The sequence below is a fragment of the Podarcis cretensis genome (assembly GCF_951804945.1).
Source record: "Podarcis cretensis genome assembly, chromosome: 6".
Classification (NCBI taxonomy): domain Eukaryota; kingdom Metazoa; phylum Chordata; class Lepidosauria; order Squamata; family Lacertidae; genus Podarcis; species Podarcis cretensis.
In genome coordinates this window covers 87,836,608-87,845,791 of record NC_137175.1, presented here as the reverse complement: position 1 = coordinate 87,845,791, position 9,184 = coordinate 87,836,608, and the positions used below count along the sequence as shown (strand labels likewise).

The window sequence follows — 9,184 nt, the reverse complement described above, 5'->3', positions numbered from 1 at the left end:
CTATGCCGAAACACCAGGAGACCACTTTCCCTTTTATTCTTTTTTTTTTACATTCCCTCTATAAATGAGGATGCAGTTACCTTATACCAGGAAAGCGTTCCTGAAGTGCATTCTGTAAAAAGAGCGGGTGCACAAAAGATTAGACCTGCCGATCCTGTAAAAATAACAGGATTTTGAGCTGCACACACAATAAAGATTAACCGCGTGGATAAATTCGGTGACTTTGTACAAGGGTAGGCAGATTTGTAACTGACAAGGAGAAAGAAAATGTTCTGAAAGGGATACCTGCTGCGCAGAAAAAGCATTTGTCAAAAGTGTCTTTCGTTGTTTATCAGTATTTGTTGCCTATCCAAACTGGGCTCATATGGTAAGGTGGAAACCATTAAAAACCAAAAGTAAGAGTTTAATATAAATATTAAAACTCTTTATGTTTTCAACATTCCCACCATGTTGTATTGTACTTTAATATAAATACAATGCATTGGGAATGTTGAAAACATAAAGGATATTAAAATTTCTGTCATCAGTTTCAACCTAATCCAGGGAGCACGCCAGAAAGAAGCTGAGACTCGGATTTCGTCATATACCGCAGAGAACATCATTACTTATTTTCAGCACAGAATTCATTATCTTCCCTGACGTTATATTCCCTAACCCTTTTCTTCCACAATCTTTCCCAATCCTCAAACATTATGTTATGTCCTACATCTCTTGCCCATCGGAGCCCCATTTGCATCCAGAGCGGAACGCAACCCATGTCTGCACATCTGCACGTGCGCGGGTCGCGATTCACCGTTTCTGTGCATGCGCGAGCAGCGAAACCCGGAAGTAATATGTTCCGTTACTTCCGGGTCACTGTGGAGCGTAACCTGAAAATGCTCAACCTGAAGCCACTTTAATCCGAGGTATGACTGTGTCTTATAATAAGTCACTAACTTTTTTTATATGGCATTTTATTAATTTTCCAAAAACAACAAGAACAAGAACAATACAAAAACAAAACAAAACAAACTGACTTCCCCCTTTCTTGGTGCCATTATTAATCAACATACTGCATGTCCATTGTTAAATTTGAAAACCATTTGAATACCCTATTGTCCATTCATAGTCAAATTACAAGTATTTCTAAAACCCTGCTAATGTATTAATCTGTGTACAATGCTTCTGTATATATGCAATAAATATCTTCCATTCTTCCTTAAACTCGTTGTCATGTCTTCCTTTTCGTTTCATTGTCAATTTTGCCATTTCAGCATATTCCATTAATTTAAGTTGCCAATCTTCTTTAGCTGAGACACCTTATTCTTTCCAATGTTGGGCTAATAGTGTCCGTTCAGCCGTAGTTGCATACATAAATCATGTCCTCCCTAAAAGAGGGTTACGTGGGGAAAAACATAGCCTTATACATGGAAAAATATGGTATGTTGGAAGCCACTCGGGCAACCGAGTCACATGGGCAGGGTATGAATAATAATTACAACAGCAGCAGCAGCAGCAACAATATGCGGCCCATCTGTCTGGGTTATCCCAGTCACTCTGGGCGGCTTCCAACAAATTAAAAGATGTTGCAACATCAAACATTTAAAACCGGTTGATGTCATAGCATAACTGTCAAAAGATCAAGGCTACAGACTCTTTGATTGGCTGGAGGTTCTATTGACTGAAGGAAGAGCAGTTAACTGGCAGTGGAGAGAAAAATTGGTGGTGATGTCATGTGACTCTTGCCTACCTGTATGGGATTAACTCTGGATAATTGTCAGAAGCCCTGGAGATACAAACCCTCCTTAGCTGTAGGTCTACCAAGTCACGAAATCGTAATAAGCAGGAGAAACATCCTGGTCTCTGCCTTCCACAGAGAACCGATTGCCTTTCCCTGTTTCCTGAAGGACCCTTTGCAGTACGGAGACAACGCAAACAGCATTGATCCCATTCAGCAGCATTTAATAGTTGAAACGAATAGCTTAATTGTGCAGCCGTTTTCCGTGCGCGTTGCATGGCTGGGATTATAGGCAGAACTATTACATTTTTATGAACTCGTAAACTCTGGGACTCCAGACTGCAGCATAAAGATGCTTCCATTTCCAGTACAGGTTAATAAGTAACACACACCCTTTTGTCACCCGTCGTTTTGCCCGCAAAGGTTATATTGTAACGCATTTAAATGAATAGCTTAGTGCAGGTCTGAAGGATTACATCCATGTGGACCAATGGTTAATAGTGAAAAAGAAATCAAACTAAGGTGAGATGATTTTTTAAAAAGTTCCTATTGCTAGATCATTCTCTGCACAAAAGCCTCCGGGATTAGCTTTGTTTGAAGATTATTTGCATTTAAATTGCAAAGATATATTACACTTCATATATTTTATGAATGAGGTTAAAAGCTTAAAGCCATTGCTTACATATTCCCTTAAACACTAAGGTTCCCAAAGTGCTTTGAATTCTGTTTCGGAGGAGATATCGGCCAGCACATTTCTCCTGAAATGACGAAGGGCAAAGAAGAGGCAAATTGTCCCCTCCCTACAATGTGAGATCAGCAATAAGGTGTGGATGGCACTGCCAGGGGTTAAATACCGGTATATTATTTTTTTAGTACTAAAGGTGGTTGGGTGTTTTTTTAAATGAAATCTGTGGGAACAAAAACCTATGTCACTTGAAGTTGTGATGGTTCAATTGATGTTTGATGCCTGGTGAAAATGGGTTATTCCTCTCCCCCAGCCCCGGTAAATGTTAAATGTGTGAATGTGGGGGGAGAGATTCTCCTCAGGATCACAGATGGGATGGAAGGTTTAAATTGCATCTCCTCTTATATGCCAAAGTCTTGATGAGAATTGGGTGGGGACCACTAGACAACCATGTTGTTGTTGTTTAGTCGTTTAGTCGTGTCCAACTCTTCATGACTCCATGGACCAGAGCACGCCAGGCACTTCTGTCTTCCACTGCCTCCCGCAGTTTGGTCAAACTCACGCTGGTAGCTTCGAGAACACTGTCCAACCATCTCGTCCTCTGTCGTCCCCTTCTCCTTGTGCCCTCCATCTTTCCCAACATCAGGGTCTTTTCCAGGCAGTCTTCTCATGAGGTGGCCAAAGTATTCCTTCAGGATCTGTCCTTCTAGTGAGCACTCAGGGCTGATTTCCTTAAGAATGGAGAGGTTTGATCTTCTTGCAGTCCATGGGACTCTCAAGAGTCTCCTCCAGCACCATAACTCAAAAGCATCAATTCTTTGGCGATCAGCCTTCTTTAGACAACCATAGCTTAAGTCTGCAGACATGGTCTGACTTCTCACAGCACTGCTCAATCCAATGGGTTCTTCTGCCCACACAAAACAAAACAACTGACAAACCATTGGCCCAAAACCCAGTAGCCCTTCACTGGAGAGTCCTAACATCCATACTCTCAAGGAGTGCTGAATTCTAGAATTGTAGAGTTGCGAGGCACCACGAGGATCATCTAGTCCAACCCCTTGCAATTGCAGGAATTATTTGGTGCAAAGTTAGGCTCAAACCCGTGACCCTGAAATTGAGTGTCTGATGCTCTACTGCAGGCTTCCTCAAACTCAGCCCTCCAGATGTCTTGAGACTACAATTCCCATCATCCCTGACCACTGGTCCTGCTAGCTAGGGATCATGGGAGTTGTAGGCCAAAAACATCTGGAGGGCCGAGTCTGAGGAAACCTGCTGTACCGGCTGAGCTATCACAGCATCCAACCTCCCTGAGTGCTGAAATCAAAAGAGGCTATAGGAGGAAAGTGGAGCAGGCTTAAATAGTTCCTGTGCTTTCAAATGAATATATACTTTCTTTCTTTTTAAAATACCTTCTATTCAAAATTAAAACAAAACATATTATCCAGAAATATATCATCCTTATTTTTCCCCTCATTTTTCCTCCCTCCCCCTCTTTCCCCCCAAAGAACCCACCCACCCCCACCCCCCGACTTCCCTCAGTTCCAGTCTTTGATTTCTCTAAAAATGCTGTTTTCTGCATGTTACAAAGTTGTATAGATCCTCAAACTATTTAGCTGATTATTATCAATAAAAAGTTTGTGAATGTTTATTCAAAACCAGCCAAGGAGTCCAGTTCACTTTGTTGTGCCTTCAAATACTTTGTAAAGGGTTCCCATTCATCTTCAAAGTCACAGTTATCCTTGTCCCGTAGCTTATATGTCAGTTTTGCCAGTTCTGCATAGTCCATCAATTTTTCTTGCCATGGTTCTTTAGTTGGGGTTTCTTCAATCTTCCATCCTTGTGCTATTAAAGCAAATGAATAAATACTTTCAATAAATATTTATGGCTTAAGAGCGCTCATGGTTTGGTGAAGGGTTATCAAGCAGTGGATGTCCACAAAAGGAACCAATATGCATGGGGAAGCCATGCGATCCAGACATGCAGGTCTCTCAATGGTGTGGAGGCCCTGTACACAAACAGCTGCTCCCATGTAGGGGTTTTTCTGTAGACAATTGTGCTCAAATGCACTATGGATGGAGGTTGGGGCTACATCAGAGTGCTACGCGAAGGGTGAAAAGTGTGCTCATAGAATTGGAGAAGGAACCACAAGGATCACCTGGTCCAACCCCCTGTAACGCAGGAATGCTTTGCCCAAAGTGGGACTCAAACCCAGGACCCTGAAATTAAGAGTCTCATGCTTCACCAACTGAGCTAGCTCTTTGAACTGTGAGCACCTCTCACATGAACAACATTTGAACAGAACCAAGGTGTAGAGGTTAAGGGGGAAGGCACTTGCAAAGGGCTTTTGGGTGGTATTTTAAATGCCAACATTAGTTTTATTCAGAGTAAACCCATTTCTCTCCTTCTCCCCATCCTGCCACAGGTTGAAAATCCTATGTGAACTGCCGCCGAAACTCTAAATTTCATCCCCTGATCTGCGAAGAGAAGGCACAGATTTATGGGTTTGCAGTGGCGTAGCGTGGGTTGTCAGCACCTGGGGCATGGGAAGTAATTTGCGCGCCCTAACCTGTGGATTTGCGCCCCCTAAACCTAACTCCAAGATGTTGCGCCCGGTGCGGCCGCCCCCCCTGCACCCCCCACACTACGCCACTGTGGGTTTGAACCCTGTTTGTTTGTATATGATTTTAGACAACCAGTTTATTAGTTTTATGTTGCATTTCTGTTTTATATACTGTTTATATACTGTTCACTGCTTAGACGTTTAGAAATATTAAATGGTTTATAAATGAATGAATGAATGAAGTAACAGGGACATGCCCTCCATTATGACGTGTCTATTGCTGGATGACTTTCCAGAGAATTTTGGTATGAAAAAGTATTTAAGGGGAGTAAGATGAGGGAGCTAGTTACAGAATGAGTTAGAGAATTACTGTCTTAGAGATGTATAGAATTAAAGAGTAATATTCTTGCCTTTTCCTTTCGGGGCATAAGGGGTATTTGAGGTACAGCAGTGCTGGCTTGGACCCCAGACTGTGGGTGCCCAGCAAACCCCATGACATCATGATGACACTGTGATTGTGGCACAGGTGCCCGTGTGTTCTGGTGCCATGGTGGCAACTGGGTCAGGACTTGTGCTCTGCCATGGGGCCTCTGTTGGGGCCCGCTGTACCTGGAAGCCTGTCCGCTGATGCAGTGGGCCCAACAGAGACCAGAATGCCAGAGGCCAGGCAGCAGCAGGGGGCAGAGGCCAGGCACCCACAGCAAAAAAAAAATTGTGGGTGCCTGGGCCCTCAGAATTTGGTGCCGCTGCCTCAGTGGTTCCAACTCCTTCCTGCACTCTCCAGAAGATGTCCAGGACAGCAAACTCAGCTGTCAGGTACCCCACCTTGAGCTCCTTAGAAGATAAAGATGGAATATAATAAAATAAATGCGTAAATAAATTCAGAATTTAGAGCATGATGACAATACAACCCAATTTCTCTCTTTCTCCCCATTCTGTCCCAGCTTGGAAATCTTACATGAACTGCTGCCGAAACTCTAAATTCCAGCCCCTGATCTGTGAGGAGAAGGCATAGATTCATGTGATTTTCATGTAGCTCAGGAGCCAAGGGATGGACGGCACCATGTCAGTTTCAACAGGCAACAGGCATCAAATGCTGGTGGAGAATTCTTGTGGGAACAGAATGAATTTGGCGCTTTGAGCAAGGAGGGGGCAGGTCTCCAATTCAAGAAGAATTTTATGGTACCCCTTTTGTCTCTTTGCTTATGTTCCCATTGTTTCATCCACAGGGTCATTTAATTCTGGCATGGATTTCACAGGAAGGAAGTCAAACGCACTCCCAAAGGCGTAAAGCATTTTGAAATATGGGGGGAAAGGTACATGCACCACTTACCTCACTGATGTTGAAGTGAAAGTCTAGTTTATGTTCCATTGTTTCATCAACAGGGTCACTCAATTCTGCCATGGTTTTCTAGGATCACATGCTTTGTGAATTTTATAGCATGTCTTTTCTTGTGGCTGTGCTGTTTAATGTATTTTTAAAAGTTGTTTTGTTAGTAGTTTTTTATAGAAGGTGGTTGTTTTACTGATTTGTTAATCGTTTTATATCATTTATGTTGCACTAGTGATGTTCCACCATGTTATTTATTGTATATAAGCAGCTTTGTGACTTGTGTGAGTGAAAAGTGGATAAAATAAATAGAATAAATAAAAGTAATGAAATGAAACTGAGTAGTCTCCACATCAGCTTTCTCCAATTTGCAATGTGACCATGGACCCAAGAAAGGTGGTGACTCCTGCGTTGGAGTGTCAGACCAGGGTTCAAGACCCCACTAATGCATGAAAGCTTAAAGGTGACCTTGGTTGCTCGCTGTCTCTTAGCCTACCCTAGCTCAGAATTTTCGTGACGATTAAATAAAGACCTTGAGCTCCTTGAAGGAAAAGTGTAATAATAATAAAAAATTGTCTTTTCTCTTCCAGGTAGATGATCTTATCATTGAAGGATTGGGGGAGCAGCAAGGCCAGATTAAGGTGGCTGGGGGGCCTGATTCAGTACTCCAGAAAGAGTTCCCCCTTCCAGCTTAATCACGAATTTGTGACATTTTTGTTGATCCTAATAAAGGTATCTATAAACTTACTCTGGCTTTCAGGATTTTTCTAATGGACCAACTGAACTTAACTATAATTACTGAGTTCACTCCACCGTTAAAAATAGTTGCATGCCCTTCATTATATGAAGTCATGCTAACTTAACAGCCTAAACCTATACATTCAAAGATTAGGTCCTCTTGCAGTCAGTACTGCTGATCTCAAAGCAAATATGTGCAGGGTGATAGCCGTGCTTTTAAGGAAGAGCCACAAAAATAGTTGCATAGAAATGTTTCCCCTTCATTATTCAAAGGTACATTGGCATACAGCTTAATCCTATGCAGTTTTTCAAGAAATGGAAGCGTTTCTAAAAATGTTACTTATTTTTTTGGTGACAGTTCAGTGAAAAAAAGAAGCCAAATCTAGAAATTCTTTGAAATGTGAAAGATAAAGGTGAGGGCATGGGAATGATTAAGCAAAATACCCATCTCTCCCTAAAGTCTCATTTTCATAATAACCGCTTATTATCTGTTCTATTACAAAAATATCCTTGCAGCAGTTTTCCCCCTTCTGTTATAATGAAAGCAATAGATCGCATCTAAAACTTTCCCCCCACTTTTAATCTTATTTCATTATAGTTCCTGGCCTTGTAGCTGAGAATAATGTGCTGGGAGGCAACCTAGTATATGCACTAAGGAAGAGAATAAGCTTTTCTCGCTATGTCGTTTAATGCAATAATCTTTACAATGCAATAGTGTTAGATTTGCATGGGTAGAAATCTGCTAGAATATTTTTCAGGAGTCTAAAAATCTTCTAGAATAGTTTCTAAAAGCAACTAGCTGGCTAACGGCATATACAAGTATATTAAGCCCCATTGAATTCAATGAAACTTTCTGTCATGGCCTTAGAGATGGTCTGCATCTCTTGATCTCAGGCCATCAACTAAAATGGGAGTAGCTAACCTGCAGCCGTCCAGATATTGGTGGGCTCCAATCAGACATAGTTAGCTTGGCCAATGGTCACGGATGATGCAAGTTGTAGTATAGTTCAGCAACAACTGGAGGAACAAAGGTTTGCCACCCGTCTAAAATAATGGGTGCAATAATACTGACCTATCTTATTTGTGACAATTGCTGAGAGGATGGGACATGCTTTAAACCTAAAAACACCCCACCACTTTATTTCTTAATCTTGCTGAAACCCACAGGAGGGGACAGTGCCCTTGTTCTTGCATCTGGGGTCCACTGTGAGAACAGGGTGCTGCATGGGGGGGGGGGGGGCAAAAGGATTCGGCCCGTAGGATTTTGGCACATTTGGTTAGCAATGTTGTTGAACTTCAAAATTAGCCTGATTTCACATAGTCCACTTCTATAAGATGATGATGATAACAGAATATTAAAAAAAAACCATAAAACATCAAATATAAAAAGCTTAACTAAACATGGCTGCCTTCAGATGTCTTCTAAAAGTCAGATAGTTGTTTATTTCCTTGACATCTGATGGGAGGGCATTCCACAGGGCAGGCACCACTATCGACAAGGCCCTCTGCCTGGTTCCCTGTAACCTCCATTCTCACAGTGAGGGAACCACCAGAAGGCTCTCGGCGCTGGATCTCAGTGTCCGGGCTGAATGATGGGGGTGGAGACACTCCTTCAGGTATACAGGATCGAGGCCGTTTAGGGTTTCAAAGGTCAGCACCAACACTTTGAATTGTGCTCGGAAACATACTGGGAGCCAATGTAGGTCTTTCAGGACCGGTGTTATGTGGTCTTGGTGGTCACTCCCAGTCACCAATCTAGTGGGGAGGATCTGCACCCCCTAGTCTTTACAACTCACCTCCTCGCTTTTTTGGCTGTGGCTGAATTCGTAGCAAAAGAAGGAATTAAGGTCTCTCTTTTTACACACCCCCCCCACTCTCTCTGGCCCTAGGAATGCCATAGCAGCCTCTTCAGTGCCAGGCCTCCTGGAAAACAATACTGGTTCAAATGAGTGTAATACAGCTACGTTCATAGCCCATTTCCCCGATTCAAACAGGAGACGTTAAATCTACTCTGCATCCATCTTCGCTAGTACATTATGTAATTAGGATCCTTTTAGCAAAATGATGTTTGTGATGCGTTTGGCAGTCGGAACATCTGAAACTGGGGCTGTGATGCATTCTAGAAAGGGTACAATAACTATATCCCAAAGCTTT

The 9,184-nt window shown here is 42.4% G+C and overlaps 1 long non-coding RNA gene across 1 annotated transcript; it reads left to right on the top strand.

The window, feature by feature from the left end:
- The first annotated feature begins 959 nt into the window (after window positions 1–959).
- On the top strand, window positions 960–6,870 carry LOC307218931. Its single transcript, XR_013840152.1, has 3 exons — window positions 960–1,790; window positions 2,420–2,541; window positions 6,192–6,870. It is a non-coding gene; the product is annotated as an uncharacterized lncRNA (long non-coding RNA).
- Window positions 6,871–9,184: the final 2,314 nt, after the last annotated feature.